General features: G+C 39.5%; 2 protein-coding genes across 4 annotated transcripts in view; one reads left to right on the forward strand and one right to left on the reverse strand.

Annotated features, from left to right (window-relative positions):
- Positions 1-17,529, forward strand: part of TMCC1 (transmembrane and coiled-coil domain family 1) — a 197,517-nt gene that overhangs the window by 16,662 nt on the left and 163,326 nt on the right. For all 3 annotated transcript variants that reach the window (XM_075095541.1, XM_075095542.1, XM_075095543.1), the window contains one exon: positions 7,563-7,622. The gene's annotated coding sequence lies outside the window, so the exon portion shown is untranslated. The remainder of the gene's footprint in view (positions 1-7,562; positions 7,623-17,529) is intronic.
- Positions 1-17,529, reverse strand: part of TRH (thyrotropin releasing hormone) — a 34,629-nt gene that overhangs the window by 4,952 nt on the left and 12,148 nt on the right. The gene's annotated exons all lie outside the window — the stretch shown is intronic.

The following is a 17,529-nucleotide window of genomic DNA, read 5'->3' on the forward strand; positions in this document are numbered from 1 at the left end:
TTTTGAAGTCAAAATTTGTCTTCAGCAGGAAGTAGTGACAAAAGCCAACAACCTGTCACCATGGCTTGAGAACACATTTCTTGGTAGGATGCTGGCTCTCTAGGGTGCTGTGCCACAGTCTGAGACAGAAGGTATATTGGGGATACTCTTGAAAGCACTGCACTTAAAAGTGGATCAGTTCTGCTCATAGGTGATGTGGCTTCTCATGTGGCCTGTAAAATTTCTTTAAGATGAAAGGAAGTTTGTGTCTGAACAGGTGATGGATATACTATATAAAACTAAAAAGAGGTGAAGTCAGTTGTTCTCTATCAACCTGACTTACTACCATTGGATTTTAACAAGAAATGGTCATCCTACAGACCTTTTTTTCCCCACCCCATTCAACTTTATATGATCAATCAGAAAATACACTAGAAGAATCTTGTTTTCAGTTCTTTAGGAAATGAAAACTGACTTCTTTGGGGTGACTTCAGTGGAATGATGTCATGAGAGTGTGGTCACCTCCTGAATTTTGTCTTATTATCTCAGGAAAAATGTATCAGTAATTGTATATAGATGTGCTTTTTGATATTAATTACTCTGATGTAATTTGAGAAGAGTCTTGGATGTCAGTTCCTTGTTCCAGATTTGGAGTGGGACAGAGAATGAGGCTTACAGCATTATAACTGCATTTCTAACAATTATATTTGAAATTGAATATATTTTCCTTCTTGTTTGGATTTCTAAGGGAGTTTGAGACATGCACCTTACGTACAGAACACATCTATGGCTTTATGAAAATGATGTCTTTGCCAATCTAAGACCATGTCAATATTGTTTTCGTGAGCAGGCATCAGAACCAAAGATCTGCAAGGCAATTAAATTAAAAGATCAGCAGGCAGTTTGCTATAGCAGGCCAGTAAACAATGACTGGACAACTAACAGTCCTTCATCCAAAGCAAAGATCCCTGTAAAGACAGTTTCTATACATTTTTAGTTTTAAGAAATGCACTAGGGCTTTCCAGGCACCTAAAGAATGCTGGAAAGTGTTTTAAATGCTTTCATTAATAGAAGAGTTGCTTATTTAACAAAGCAATAGCTCTCTGTAGCTTAGCCCCAGATTTGCCCTTACTAAATGCCTAATCCAGAGTCCACTGAAATCAGTCAGATTTCTCCTTTAATTTAAGTGGGGTTTGGGTTAGAATTTTTCTGTCTCTGATTTGAAATGCTCCACATATTGAACTGAATTTTTAAAAATCCTCTCACACTTTGAAGCATGTCTCTTGAAAACATAGGTAGGAAAAGAGAAGGTTAAACAGCTGAAACACTTTTCCATATACAAGAATCATATAAGCAAGTTAACTCACGGAACAGCTAAGAATTTGATATTAAAAATAGCCTCCCATATGAATGTATTTCATCTTAGCACTAAGTGAGTGAGTCAGATTTCTCTTGTGATACAGCAGTTGACATACTGAATTTCTCAGCTACCTAGAAATGATAGGATAGCTAAGACTTACGCTTTGGAACTTTGTATGACTGCATTTCAATAAATCTGCATTTGCCACATATCTTCAATGTGAAAATCGTCATAATATGTAATTATGAGCTGGAAATAGTTCTTGGCATGTAGTTCTCCCTCCAGTCTGAAATTAATCCGGAGAGCATAGAAGGCTAGCATGTGTAGCTCCAGCTTAGATACAGCAGGAGCTGCTCCATGCAGAAGCCTCCCATTGAGTCTTGTAATGCATGTGCGGTAATGGTCAAATGCATGGGACTGTGCAGTCAATGCCCAGTCTGGCACCTAACCCTTGGTCACTTTCTTTTTAAGACTCTCCAACCATCACAAACCAAACTGCCCCCTGATTTCTCTGGACAAGCTAATGGGTCATCTTCTCCATTATGCTATTCCTAGCGTAGTCAGGTACTAATGCCGTATACTTGGGAACTGCTACTGCATCAGTCACAGTGAAGCTCATAAGGAATTACATTTACTTCACGCTAGCTGCTTGGCATTTCCTGGGTGTAGTAACTCCTTAAGATCTCTTATGGTATGACACCTGAGTTTCAAAAAGATTAATTTATTGACCTATATATTAAAGTGGGCATTTGTGGAATGGGAACTGCATTTTTAAACATGTCGGTAGAAAAGTGAAACAGAACAGTGAAGGTTTTAAGAATTCTGTTGCTGGCTCCCTACAATTCTTTCTTGATAAGCTGCTGAAGCCAAGCATGCCTTCTAAATAATAAAAAAAAAAGGATGTTTTCATCATGTGCTTGAAGGCTTCAGTAATTCTGAATAGCTTTTTAATCTTACTTCGTTGTATTTTTTTCTCTGTTCTTTTTAACATAAAATATTTGGAGCACATTAAGCATTGTGACTACTGTCTGTCACATAAAGTTTATCTCTTCTGCAAGGCAAGAAGTATGTGAAGTGAATTGGCTTGTTTGGCAGGATTTTTTTTTAATTAGATTGCCCAGACAGCTAGGTTGCTATCTATGTATTGGGAAGAAGCAAGGTTAAAAATTTGTCTTGCCTTTGGAGCACAAGGTGGGGTTTGTACTGATTGTTATTTTCCAGCTGACTTTATCCACAAATCTTGAGCCAATCCCTTAATCCCAATGGGAGGTTCTATTACCTGCACAGACCATCAGGCAGCCAGGAGTGGTCAGGAAGTGCTAGAGTCAACAGATCTGGTCAGTCTTCGTAATGCATACGTCTGGGGCATTGGTTCCTCAACAGGCCTGCTAGGAAGCTGGTCTCAAAACTCAGTGGAATTTTTTTTTTGCTAAAATGTATTTACAAAGAATTTCAGTTTTGAAAAAGCATTTTCTGACAGAAACTTGTTTCTGTGGTACATCCCCAGTTAGCTCTTGCGGATAGGATGCTCTTATTCAGCCCTCAGGTCCAGCCCTCTAAATCACAAATGGAGGAGTAGATTTGCAAGTCCCACAATCTCTGTGCTTACAGTTACCAGTACCCCTATCCCAGTCATAGCTAGCGTCAGTCTCCGGTCAAAATGTTGTCCAGCTATCATCCTGTTCAAGTTAGCATTCACATTTAATCAGAGAGGCATGAGGTGACTCGATAACTGTGTTTATGTCCTTACACATGGAGAAGATAACAGCAGGGTGTTTTTTGCCTTTATGCTGGTAAAAGCGTAAGAAGGAGTAGTACCTGGAAGCTGAGGTTTAACAAATTTAATTGAATTAGATTCCTAGCTATGATGATAATTAAACATTGACGTAATTTTCCATATGTAGCCTTGGTGCTTAGAGATTTAGAAATTAAATTAATTTTCTTTTGGTAGGACAAATGCTTTACTAAGACATCTGCGGAAAAATGTTTAGGGTGAGGAAAGTGTCTTCCTCTGAGAAAGAAGGAATCTTGGTGGCCATGGACAGAGGTTCTGCTCTGTGGGCCAGGATCATCAGGGCATCTCAGCAACAAATTCTTTGTCTTCATAGGAGTATTGAGATCAATGTTTCCCCAGCATGTGGCAGTCTGAGCTCTGGGAACAGAAATACTTTAGTCTAACAATTTTTTTTAACCTGATTTAAAGTACTTGGGTGAAACTTGATTAGATTAGATTTAGCCTAATGAACCTTTCTGTTCCTCTGAAAGTAGGAACTGCCCAGCAATGAACATCTATGTTCTAAGACTGCAATGCAGTTTTCATAATAAGTGTGCTTAGAAACAGAAATATTACAAAGAGAGTACTGAAATGAGTACAGAGAATGTCTTAGGCCTGCATGTGTGGCTACAGCAGCAACATGATTTCAGATTCACAAATGAGGAATAGAGCACCTCTAAAGAAGTTGGGGGTTTGGTTTTTTGTTCTGGGCAGACTTCTGGACCTCTGACGCCTGGTCAGAACTGGAGCAATAGCTCCAAACTGGCTTCTAGACATTGTAGATGAGCTCCTGGTTACTGGTACAGTACTGGTACCGGTACTGTTCTACGTGGCATACAAATGCATGCAAAACCCTCATTCCAGCAAGTAGGGGCTAGGAATTCTCTTTCTTTTAGGAATACCCTCTATGCTAGAATGAATAGGAGTACAACCCAATGTTAGGTCAGAAATCCTACACTGTTTCCTACACTGTTTCCTACGCTGTTCAGGGATTCCTTTCCCCTAGGAGACAACTCAAAGGGAAAGCTTTCTGAGTGTTTTTGATCCAAAAGTCAGGCTCAGTAGAATTCTACAGGGTGAAATTTGGCTTGTATTGTCATTCACTTTATAATCCTAATTTCATAAAAGAAGTTCCCTTTTCGGTTGACAGAAAGTGAGTGTCAAAAATTATTCACAGAAGCACAGGAAGAGAGGTCAGCCTGTTTTCATTCTCATGGAAATTTGCTTCTTGACACCTTTGAGCTGAGGACTCCCTCTAAAGAACAGGGGAGGTCATGTGTTCCAACTACACCCCTGTGCAAAGCTTCTCAGTAGGTACAAAATTATATTCACAATGCAATGACCAGGACTTCCAGCCAAGCGTCTGGCCTGTTGCTCAGACTTATTTTTGTCTTATTTTGGACTGATTTAGTAGAGCTTTAGTGCTGTATTTAAAGGAAGAAAGTTAAATTTAAGCACCTCAAAGGGTCCTTTGTTTTACGAAGAATGTCCTTTTCCTATTTTACAGCTGGAAAGCTGTCTCTTTTTAATATGCTATCTTTCTCTTTAGAATTCTCTTTTGCTTTTTTTGGCCACATTTTTAATGTTTAATTTTCCCTGTAGGTGATTTTTCTATCTAAAAGATTTCTGGAGGTTTATTTTATAAGTGTTAATGTCCTTTCTTCCCACTCACTGTACAATTGCCTAGGCATTATGAGTTGAATTCATGGGTAGGAGGGAGAGTTTCTTTTCTTAAACTCCAGAGCCATCTTGCAAGCTGTACTTTTCTGTTTGTCACAAACCTACTGACACTTGCTCAGAGCTTGTGTCAGCGCAGAGTTTGGCTCCCAGTATATGTGTACATCTGTGGTTGGTTCTAGAGATGTCCAACTATCACATTTCACACCTAAATACAGCATTTCAGCACCACTGTGATCCTCAACCCCTTTGTTCAGCCACTGTCTTTTAGCACAGGTGCCTCAAGTCCTTTGTGCTTCTGTATCAACTCTGTTGATGAAGCTCCTTATTTTTCTTTTAAACATTCTCTAGGACACACCAGCTTCTGAAAGGACTTCTAAACTGAGAATCTGGGACTGAGTTTTGTGTTCTTCTCTATTCCCTATTATTAGACCAATAGTATAATTTTACAAGGCACACAAGCTTTCAGGAATACAGACCTTTCTTAGAGCAGAGGAAAGGCATTTGTGTCTGAAAGTTTGTCTCTCTTCTTAGGACTAAAAAGGGACTTATGATCCCCCCAAATTGTCAGCTTTTCCCAGCGATAGAAGTCACCATAATAAAAGGTATTATACCTAACCCACAAATCTTGTATTAAGTATTAATCATTGTTGGAGGCAGGATTCCAAACAAGTTGTATCGACCTCGTCTGTAAAATTCATTTGCAAAGTAAATGGGCCTAGAGAGTATTCAGTGGATTTAATGACATGTGACCTAAGTTTTAGAAGTGCAGCCCACTGTACTCACAGCCAGCATTAGCGTAAGTGAGCCCCTTTGTGGCAGACATAGCCAACTAGAGGAGCTTCACAGTAGTCAGCAGCATAGCACGTCACACCCCAGTTGGCTTTGTTGCGATTCATCAAAAAACAAAACCACTGAGGAATAGTAACAGGTTTTCCATTCATTTGCTGTAGTTGGGAATAAAAAATGTAGGAGGGGAAATGAAGGCAACTCTCTACCATGTTCTCTGTTCCAGCACTGAGCTCCAGCCATGGTGCTTCTGCTGATGTTTAGTTCAAGCACCTGTGGTGTGAAATACTTGTTTCTGATATGAGCTCTGAGTCCTTTTTGGGGTAGCTGCTAGTTAAAGCCAGCTGAATGAATTGGCTTAGAGAACTAGTGAAATCATTAGCAGCTTTGCTGGCTAATGCTGCGTGTCACTTGAAGTCTGACCTGAAAATGGTGAGCAACAAAAGTAAAGGGCCTCTTTTGAAGGCTCTGTAACTTTCAATTTACACCCTCCTTCTCAGAAATTCCAGAAATGGCAAAACCTTCTGCCATAACTGTAAGCCCCAGAGTTTTATAGTTTTGCAAACAGAGAAGTGGTGAAGCTTTATCTTTTTAATTCCTTGAAATTTATAGAAAATCCTTTGAGGAAACTTAGTATAGGGAGAAATTAGGTCTTCTGTTTTAAATAATGAATAGGATGAGTATTGAATGAGATGAGAACATTTATTTCTGTCCAGGGAAGCTCTTAATAGAATTACTGAGTAAATTCCACATGGAATGCACACAGCTCCCCTCACCAATTTAAATCCATAAAGGCCAGGGAAGGCAATTGTATTAGAGGGAAGGGGGAGTATCCCACATAGCATTAAAATTGTTGCCAAAAGGAGTATAAATAACATGTTGCTTATATCAGCTAAATTGTTTTATAGTTTCATAAGGAAGTAAAATCAAAACATTATGACATTAATCCCACATATTGGTTTACTGACAGACTTTTCAATATTAAACAGCATATTATGGAGTCAGAACTTGTCAGGCTTAATTGTATACTTAAGAGTCAGTCTAATTCACAGTTTGTACCTTCTGGGATGGTGGCAGTTTGGAATTAAAGATCTCAATGGATTCACTGTAATGTCTCTTTATTTTGTAATTATCTCCACAATGTTTACGCAGGGACATTGCTATAGTTTTCTAGTCAAGAGAACCCTGTGATTTGAGAAGAAAGTGGCCATCCTCAGAAGGAGTATCACTGTGCCCATTCTCTTGTTTCGGGCACAGTCCGAAAGACCACAATGGGAGCACAAATAAGAAGACGGAGTAAAAGCAGAATGAAAAGTTCCAGAACCGGCCCGTGTGCCTGACTGTAGAACATCTTCCTCTTGAAATTCAGACATTTCTATAGCAGCTTTTAAAATGAAGGAATTTTATTTCCTATTGTTGCTTTCAGTTGCTTTAAAAGACAGCTGCTCAGTTGTATAAATTATTCAGTAAAGTGACCTCAAGCCTTGCTTTAAGGATGCAGTGCAACTATGATTTGCCTTCAAGTTGTCTATGTTGGTCTGGTAAGAAAGGGAAACGGGGCCAGTGGTAGGACCGCATCACCAGGGCAGCTGCATTTGTGCCCACCTACGTGCAACCCCCAAGAGCAGCTCTTCTTAATGGAGGTGCAGCCTGGAATCAGATGTAGAGAGGAGTTTTGAACAGGGATCTGGTGTTACTAACAAAGTTAATTTCAGGTATGAGCCATATCAGCTGATCTGGTTGAAATAGATAGCAGTTAGTTCAAGTATTGCTCTCTTCCCCTATATTGTTTCTATGTGTCTGTGAGTACGCATATGCATTATGTATGTGTTTTTTACTAATGAACTGTTTCTGATTTTTTTCTAGTGGCTTCGTTGTTCTTAGTAGTTACCAAGTTATTTGGTCTGCTCATTTTGTGAGGGCTTAAATTTGCTCACCATGTGTTATTGTTCCTGCAGTAAGATTAGTCATTTTATCTTTTAGGCTACTGGTTTTTAAAGAGTCCTGTAGTACAGCAACAGTGAAGATCGGAATCCCGTTACGGTAAGTACTATAAAAAGTAAAACTGAAAGTGTCCCTCCCAAGAGATTTAGAAAGAAGTGTACGTGTATATATATACATACACCTACACGTGCACCTACATATGTGTATATACATATGCCTACATCTACTTATACCTACCATACATAAGTACATACACCTGTAGGTGTATGTAATGTATGTGTATTAAATGATTGAGCAAGTGAGAGGATGGTGTAACCAGCAGGATGAAGAAAACTGGAGTTTTTGCTGTCCGATTCCAGCATGGACCATTTAGGGGAAGGTCTTAGAATATAGCAGTGATACAGTTTATAGTTTCTGGCACTGTCTGTAGTCCCATGGTGTCTGCAAAGCTTGTGGCAAAAAGAATAGTTAGGGGCTTTTTATTTCTCTCACTTGCACCCATGACTTATGGCACCAGTGAAACTGGAAGCTGCTACTTAAAATCCAAGCCTTCACTGTATCAAAGGTATGGATTAGTAGCTAGAACTCAACTGGGAAACACTACAGTCCTGTATTTGGCTAACCACAGAAGCCAGCAGAGATCTAATACAGTGCTGAAATATGCATATTGCCTAGAGCACAATAGGTCAGCAAGTCTCTTCTTTGGGGGGTTGAGTGAATTACCTGGTTAATATGAGGGAACTCTACGAGTTCAGACTACTCAGTTTAGAACTGTTCCCCTGCCCATCATTCATAGTCATTTAGATGAAGCTTGATGCACAACAGAGAGACTTGGGCGGGAGGGCGAAGATCCCCGCAACCAGTTGTTCAAGTAAGATGATTTTCATATTGTACTACTAGCTACATAACAACAAAGACCTTTATAGAATTTGCGTCTTTATAACTTTCATAGTCATTGTAATAACAGTAGATTTTTCCACTGGTGCTTAATGGGTTTGTTTACAAGCAAACAGCATGAAGTAAGAATCAGTGAGTATTCAGCTACCATTTGGGGGCAGAGATTATAATTAAAGCTGTTCTATAGGCCAAATATTGGATGTCATGCTTTATGGGACAACAAAGGCACATACGTGACCGGTGAGATATATATTGAGACCAGGAGTAATACTGGCTTTTAGAGATGGCTTCTGTGATCTTCTCATGGCTTCCTCTTCACATCTGCCCAGCTGGCACACTCTGCAGCCCAAGGGAAGCTGAGTGAATGAACACGTAGCACTGGAGTAAAAGTTCCCTGAGTCATTTGATACCTGCTTCTGCTGAGAAGACTGTGAGGCACAAAGTCTATATGCCTCTCAACCCTTCTGTCACTTCCGTCCCCCTGGGCCTTTTTGGCTGAGCCTGGATATGAACAAAGATACATTTAAAAGCAGTTAGAGAATAGTTTGCAGATGCAAACTACGGCAGCCCGCGTATTTTTATAAGCACCAAGCTGGGAGGCCACATGGTCATTTGGTTAGAATGGAGTCTAGGAATTGGGACAGCTGTGTTCTATTTCTGTCTCTCCCATTGAATTGCTCTGTGACTCTTAGTTTTGAATTAAGGCAGAAATCCAACTGTAGTTAAAATCAGAGTCAGACTTCATAGATGGTAACTGAAATTATGTAGACCCTTAAGTACCTGAGTTTTGTGTTCCCTATCCACAAATAAGCAATAGCGATACAATACAGTACTTTTGATGCTTGTGACATGCTTTGAAATTCTCAGATGGTAACAAGAGACATCAAAAGCATTGTTAATAGTTGGGGTGTTTTGTAAGGAAGCAAGTAGAATTCACCAAGCCCAGTGGGCCTGGCATGCAAATTTAAGTCAAGAAAATGGTTAATAGAAAAGTTGTGTTTGCTTGGACTCCAGTGAAGCTTTGGTGTGACTGTTTGTGATGTGAACACTTTTCTTGGCCCATAAGCAATCATGTAGCATCCTGTTAAATGAGCAATTTCACAGGATTCTTTCTGCAAACCACGGATGACTAATAAACAGTTTTCTCCTCCAAAGTTCTTTCTTTCCTTGTCTATAGCTGCTATCAGATTTGAAATGTTCTGCATTGGCATCTAAATGGTATGATGGAATTGTAGAATGCACTCCTGGAGTGGCTAGTGATGGTCTTCATATCCTTGAATGCAGAGATGGCTGTAATGCATCAGCGATTTTCAACTTGTGGTATAAGACAATGCAGGGTTTGGAATTACTTCAAAGGGATGAGTAAAAGGTCATTAATAAAAGCAATACTTTTGTTAAATTTGCTCTGTGATGATCTATAGGTCACCTAGAAAATGCTTACAGATCTAGAAAGTATAAAAAAGTAAAGCAACTAGAAAAAGTTAAAAAATATTCTTAGAAGTCCTTTTTAGACCTGCCTTTCCATGACTCTGATTCAGAGACTATCATGGAAGACGCAGAGTTAAAACTTCCCAAATATTACATTTTTGTAGCTATTATTGAAAAATGTGACCTAACATTTTGACATTTGAAATGGCTCATCAAGAACAAGAAGCTGATAGACTGTTTTTAAAATACTTTCTGGAAGATCTCAGCAATAATCTGTGATTATTTCTGAGCCTCTGCTGCTCATGTTGAGTAAGTGAAGCTCAAGTCTTATTGCTTGGAGGAATTATGGAAATGCCAAGGATTGCGTGATAAACAGGTAGTGCCATTGATCACTAACTGTACTTTATAAACATAGTACTTTTGTCATGAGAATAACAAATGATCTCTAAGCCAACATCAGAGTAAATCTTATTAACCTTTTATAAGTACTTGTGCTTTTACTGAAAAACAGTAACTCCATCTTCATTAGAATCACTTTCAGTTCTGTATGGGGCCAGGTACTGAGCAAACTAGTTGTATAAACACATACTTGCATAGGAAGAAAGAAGGCATGTAGCAGTTTTCTTTAGCTGAAGGTTCGTAGCATTGGTCAATGCAGCCTGTAATGGGGAACTGACAAACACTGCTAAGTTGATACGAAGTTAACGATACCCACATCTGTGAGTGTGTTATATAGTTCAGCTGGAACTGGATTCTATTAAGTATGTCACATCTCCAGCTGAAGTTTGCCCCTATCAGTGATGGTTCAGCTGCTTTTTAACATGGTGCTGTGAAATCAATCCGGAGACTTCAACCCAGCACACTGCCCTGGCCTTAGTTACATATGCCTTTGTCACCTCTCTGATGGACAGGAGTAACTCTGATCTAGCTAAACATGGGATTTGTAGAAAATTCTGCAGAATAGAGAGTTCAGTTCTGTACATCCGTCCTCATCCTATGAGCCCATCACCCCAGGTTTTCCAATAGTAAAATGGGTGTCTAAGGCCTTTGGGTAAAGACTGGTAGAAGACCTTGTGTAGATTCAAGAACAGAGATGATCTTGCAGAGAGCTGCTTAAAGGTACTTACATTTTGCATTTCTGTCTCCTGTCTGTAGTGTGAGATGGATGCCTAACTTGGAAAAAAACTGTGTGTGCAGGAGTCCCAAGAAAGTAAAATTCTCCACTTAAGCTGCTAGACCCCCAGAGTTGATGACAATTTGCATTTTGCCTTCCAGAAGCAAAACTTAACATCCATCGTACTGGGGGCTAGAACCTGTCAGCTGCTGCTCCCCCACAGAGTAGACTTTAACTTGGTCTTACACAGAGAGTTTCATACAGCATATATGTAAACTAGCATCAAATCAAGAGAGGAGAGTCTTTCAGTTGGCACTTTCTGAGCAGTTGGACTTGGCAGACTGCTTAGTACTTGTGTTAACTCCATCTCAGCCAGACCCAGTACAGCAGTCGATACAGAGGAGCTCTGAACTATTGGTAAAGCTGGCTCTGAGTTAGGAAGTCCTTTTTCTGGCTTGTATAAAGAAGCCAGTTTTGCCAGTCAAGCCTGGTGCAATGTGCTCATTCTATAGCGGGCTTAAATTGCAAGGTTATTAAGTCCCTTTACCCTCTGGTAACTGCAGACCACTTAATTACAAGGTCAGGGATATACAGTAGTAGAGTGCAGACCTCATGAGGTAAAACAATTTTTGATTACAGAGTAGATCATGTCTTATTTGGACTCGAGCTTCAGAATCCTGATTACATGGTGTTATTGTTTGGACCTTCCTTGTATAATAATTTAGCAGTCTGCACTTTTGTTACCACTAAATTCTGGTGTTCAGAGTTTTCAACTGCCTGGCAAATTGACAACATAAAAAATTATGAACAAATTAATGGCCACGAATTGACAGTTATGTGATGAGATTGTCAAAGGTTTATCTCTCCCGTTTAGACACAAATGGAGTAGCCAGGTTTGCTGAAGTAGTTGCTGCCTTGGGCACTTCTGTCTTTTGAAGATCTGATAATATATCTAAGAGTGGCAGCCTCTGGGTGCAGGTATGTCTGACAACTCTCCTCTTTCTGGGTGTGAGAGAGGAAGCAGAACCCTACTATAGCAAGTGAATCAACTTCAGCCCTTGAAGTAGTACAGATACAGAGTAAGCTGCGATTTTAGCAGAATTTAAGTGCTATCTCCTGGAAACCCAAGTGAAAACATCAAGTTAAGTGAGCGATATTCTATCATCTTATTTAATATCACTAGAGGTTGCTAAAGGTCTTTGGTTATTTAATGTTTTTATGCTTCAGAAAACATGTTAATGTCCTTGATCACATCCATGCTTCAAAGGCACTGAGATAAACAAATGACTCATGAAATGACTGCCTGTTATTTTTGCTGTGATATGGGGGTAAAGAATCAAATGCAGCGGATGTCTAGTCTCAAAAGAAAGTTTCTTTATAGTGATGCTAAAAAAATAACAGTTTTGTGAAGTTTAGAAGACTCTAGAATAAGTTTTCTCACAAAGAAATCTGATTTAAGCATGTTCAGTGGATGCTACAGCAGTTGGTAAATCCCCTATACCACCAGCAATATTTGATAGCCCAGCCAAACCAAATTTCTCACTGTCAAAACTCCCTTGATTTCAGGTTCAAGAATGAATCAGGGTTGGGGTTGAGGTAATAATTTCGATGGAGTTATATCATGGATGGATTTACTTTTTTTTTTTTTCATTAAGATAAATATTAAACATCATGAAGCTACAAGTCTAGGGTGTTTTGGGTTTTTTTGCTTATGAATAATAGTTTCTAGTCCAGTCTGGAGTAAATTTCCTATCTGGTAGACAACAGCAACTCCTCTGTTCAGTGGCATTTCTTTCCAGGATTTGGTCTGTAGCAACTGTGGCAGGCTGACAGAGCTAACAAGGTACTTTTCAGAGGACTGTACTTGCTAGTGCTGCTATGCTGTTCAGAGCCCAGTGAAGCAAATGGGAACTATATCCATTATATCATCTTTAGCTGGTGTAAATTAATATTGTCCTTGTATTATTAAATTTTCAGCATCCAGATGATGCTGAAAATTTTCCATCCAGATGTGCTTTTCATTCCTGGGGACCTGTTCTGGTTTGGGGTGGGATTTTTTTGTGGTTTTGCTTTGTTTTGTTTTGGGTTTGGGTTTTTTTTTGTTTTTGTTAAAGCTCCTCTAAGCAAGACAAGCCATGGGTTTAACAGGGCTGAGTTGGCACTGACCCGAATGTTTCAGCCGCTCTTTTGGGTCTGGTATCAGTTAATATCAGAAAGAGCAGTAAAATAATGTGAGGTTGTGAGAACTGCAATAAAGAGAAGTTGAGTAATTACCTTTGGGGCTATATTAGAAATTAAATGCATGATCCCAAATTGAACATTGCAAGATACAGCTGTGCTTCTCTGAGTGCCAGCAAAGCTCCTCCCAACCGTGACTCCCTCCTTTCTCTGCCTTTCTCTGTATACCTCCTCCTGCTCCCCTTTTGCCTCCTCTCCCCTTGCATTCCATCTCTGAAGTGAAACCCTGGAGGCAAAAAACAATGCTAGGCAGCCATGTGGCAATAAGCTACCTAAATGATCACAGTACTCAGATTCCAAATTCAATTTTCTCTGAGAGCTCTAGAAGCGTTTATTTGTTCAGGGAAAGGTGAACATAGTAAGAAATATTTTGCTTTGTGGATCAGATTAAATAAAACTAAACTTTTGATTGAAGTTGAGGAAAACTGAAATCTAGAGTGAGAAAATTTAGCAGTGATGAAAGAACAGCTCAGAAAACCCCACAGAATCCCTCAGTGTCAGATGTAAGGCTGACATTGCAGGGAAATTATCAGTTTCTGCTTCATATCTGTGCTTCTTAGACCTCAGTCACTCAAGACAGTCCTTTGGGTGTCTCAGAGTGCAAGAAAAGCTTGAAAATGCAGAAACGGAAAGGGTCTTTCTATACTAAGTTAGCTGCACTTTTCTCCTTTAGAAGTAAATACTGGGAATAGCCAGTGTTAGAAATTAGGTTGAGTATCTTTTAGCAGTGTTTCTTGGGCTGATACCTCTCCTTGTCACACTTACTCTATCAGGAGAGGCACTGGTGCCACACTGATGTAAAATAGTTCAATACGTAAATCAGATCCCCTTTGGAGGCACACAGAGCTTCATTTAGCAGTTCTTCATCAGGACTTAACGCAGGAAGTGCTGGTTTTGCCCAGTCTAAGGCCGGGATCAGACCCATAAGATAGCTGAAACAAAATTATACCTGTTAATGATGCTGATATTTGTCCAGCATCGTCCAGCAAAGTCCCTTTGCCTGCACTACTTTATTGCAGCAAAACAGGATTAACATCTATGCAAATATATAGTTACTTTCAACTCAAGCTTGAGGGTTGATTTCCTGCCTGTAGAATACAGAGGTTGCTTATCTGAAATTTGAAAGAACTACAAAATATTCACTTCTAATATCCTGCGAGCATTTGTGTTAAATAAGTAATTGCTACAAGTCATTAATCAGCCTGGAAAGGATCCTTGTGCTAGTTGTTTTTGCTTTCCCTATTGCTGTAATCAGTTTCCTCCCGATTGCCTGATAATTTGGGTTCTCTAGAGTTTCAGCAGCAACAATCTCAGACAGACTTACACAGAAAACTTAGCTGTTGCAAAGCAGAACAGTACCTGGCAGGATTTACTGCTTTTACAAAAAATGGCTCAATAGCCTAGCTTCCGGTCTTGCATCTGAGTGCTTTAGGAGGAACATATAAACAGATACCTGACATTTACCTGTGCTGCTTCCACTAGATGAGAGTAATTCTCTACTTTTCCAGCTCCTCTAATCATTGCAGGCCCCGTGACTGCCCTGCCTGTGCTCCAGCAAGCTGAAAATGACCATATGGAGTCTGGTTTTACTCCTTGAGGACTTGCTTTTATCAACCTCCTCTTGAACTATGAAGGAGAGAGAATCACCAGACAGGTCAACTTTGATCTTGGTTTCAGTGGGCATCACAGTAATTCCTCAGTGAATGACAAAACTAAGGCAAACAAGCAGTACATGCATCAAAGGGTGACCATACTTTCAGCTTGAATAGCTTCCTGGCTGTAAAAACATAATAACTGAGCAGGATGATGAGGGAACACACAGATCTACAGTGTGAAAACAAAACTTTGCAAAGGTTATTCTCATGAATTATTCACCTTATAAGAAAGGCCTGGTCCTAATTCACTCAAAACAGGAGCATGCGGAATGGCCAGCAGGTCACAATCACCAGGCAAGACAATTAAGCAGGCATTATTAAAAACTAGTTATTAGGTTCATCCAAATAGTAATTATTAAATTTGAATCAATCTATGAGCAATTAATAAAATGCAAAATAATTAAAATGGGAGTTAAATGTGAATTTAACCACACCTTTCCATTTAAAACCTGCTTCTCAGATTACTGTTAAGAGGACATTCAAGCATACATGAGCCTGTGCAGTGTTACATGGTTCTTGTTACCAAGCAAAGGGATTTAGCAATCCTGGATGTTAAGGCGTAATGCAACTCCTATCTGGCAGAACAGAGTTGAATTGCACCTCCGTTCACACCGGCTCAACCTGAGACTTATGAATGGGTATTTAATATTAATCATTGAGCACTTAGCACAACATACCGCTTAGAAAGTACTACCAAAATAAAAATATTTAGCATAGTATGGGGAATACTAAGACACTTTGTAATAATTTACAGTTTATAATTTCAAAATCTCAAAATACTTCCCAAACACGTAACCATACATGGAAGCTAAGGATTTATACTTGGGTTCACAAGTGATAGGCCCATTAGAATTTCACAGGGATGTGATTGTAGAGTAAGGATAAGACTCTCAGTACCAATGAAAATAGCTGAATACTCGCTGGGTTTGTGCTGATGTGGGAGAAGGGCACACAGGTGACTACAAAGCAGTTCTACTGGAGAGGCAGTAACTTTTAGGGAAACATAGCAAACAGGTGGGCAATGGTAACCTCCAAATGTCTGTAAGCATCACATCCACTCAAGCTGAAAGAGTATTTTTCCATTACCTAAATATAAATAAATAAATCTGTTTCTGATATATGGCTGCCTATGATAGCTCCACCCTTCCCCTCCTATTTTATTTTTTATTGCATTTTAGGATATCAACAGATGTAATTTTCAGTGCTGAGCCTCTAAATGATTTGAGCCAATATTTCTCTGAATTATTTACAGGCATGGAATAAGAGGTATCTACATAACTTGAAACTGCAATGATCTTTTCTAGAAATGCACTTCATGCCAAGAAAGATATAATAGGAGACTCTGTTTTGTTCTTCGCATCAAATTACTGCTTTTTCCTGCTTTCAGTGTACTGTACTGTCCAGCTTCTGTAGTTCCTGAATCTCAGCAGAGTTCACAAGGATGACTGAATTGGTTCTTTCAGACTGGTATCTTTAACAGTCCACTATATCTATTTAGCGATGAAACCAGCAAATCAGTAATATTCTTATCTTCCTGAGAAAACCAGCTTATGGTTTTTCATTAAGCACATTGATTGGTGTTCTGAATGGGACTGGATTATTATTTTTTTTAATCACAGGTTGTTTTCAGATTAGATTCAAGCATCAAATATTCCTTTATGTGCAATCTAATGGGAACCCCCCCAACAAAATTCAAAAATTTCTGAGTTAGATTTGAACAAAACAGGTCAGGAGCCAGAGCAGAATAGTTAGATTGGCACACTGTACCCAGGCTAGATAGCCCTGCTGTCTACTTCTTCCAAAGCAAGTATTTTTGTGCCGTATGAACATATAAGAGCATATAAACTTGTAGAGCATTTTAAGCACACAATTTCACATGTCTGAGGATGTTTCAAAGTTCATGAGGTGTGCAATAAGCCAACATAGGTTCATTTGCACGTGAACTTGCCAACCACTAATGGCATACTCAGGCTGATTAAAGCCTTGCAATGTCAGATCTAAGATATCTTCTCAAGTATGAAGATCTGATTCATTTCTCATCTGGAGACACCTGGGATTCATAAGGTAGATCCTTCATGAACAAGGTCAGTAGACCTGAATTGAGAACTTGATATGATCACTTCACATGGTAGGAGGTCTGGAGAGGCCCTTTTCTCCCAAACTGTGCAAGTTTTCCTTGCTTTCAGGATACTCTCTTAGTGTGGGTCTGCATTTGCACAGAAGCCCTTACAAGAGCAGCCTCAGCACCATCACTTAAGGGGAACAGGAAGACTGGCTGACAGAGATGGAGTTTACCTTTCCCATGCTGCTGTGTTGTGGCCTTTTTGTAGTCTGGTCTTTTTAAGGGCAGGCGACTCCATGGCTTTGCGAGAATGCAGACTATTGTTGGAAGCAGATATCAGGTTCCTTTTTAGCTTTTTATTCCAGTTTCATGTTCAGCCAAATGCGCGGAGCTTTCTGCCTTGTTTCCAATCAGTTTGTATGCCTTACTTGACAGATTATTTTTTAAAATTCTCTGTACCACACTCTAAGGGTGATTTTAAAATGTCAGGCAACAAATTAAACTGATGCTTCCACAGAATTTCTAGAGCTCTAGTTATTGAGAACGAAGAAGGCAGCATGTAAATTGGTAACAAATGAAAATGGGAAAGAACATAGCAATAAACCCAAGGCA

Source organism: Phalacrocorax aristotelis, chromosome 6 (genome assembly GCF_949628215.1).
Source record: "Phalacrocorax aristotelis chromosome 6, bGulAri2.1, whole genome shotgun sequence".
Classification (NCBI taxonomy): Eukaryota; Metazoa; Chordata; class Aves; order Suliformes; family Phalacrocoracidae; genus Phalacrocorax; species Phalacrocorax aristotelis.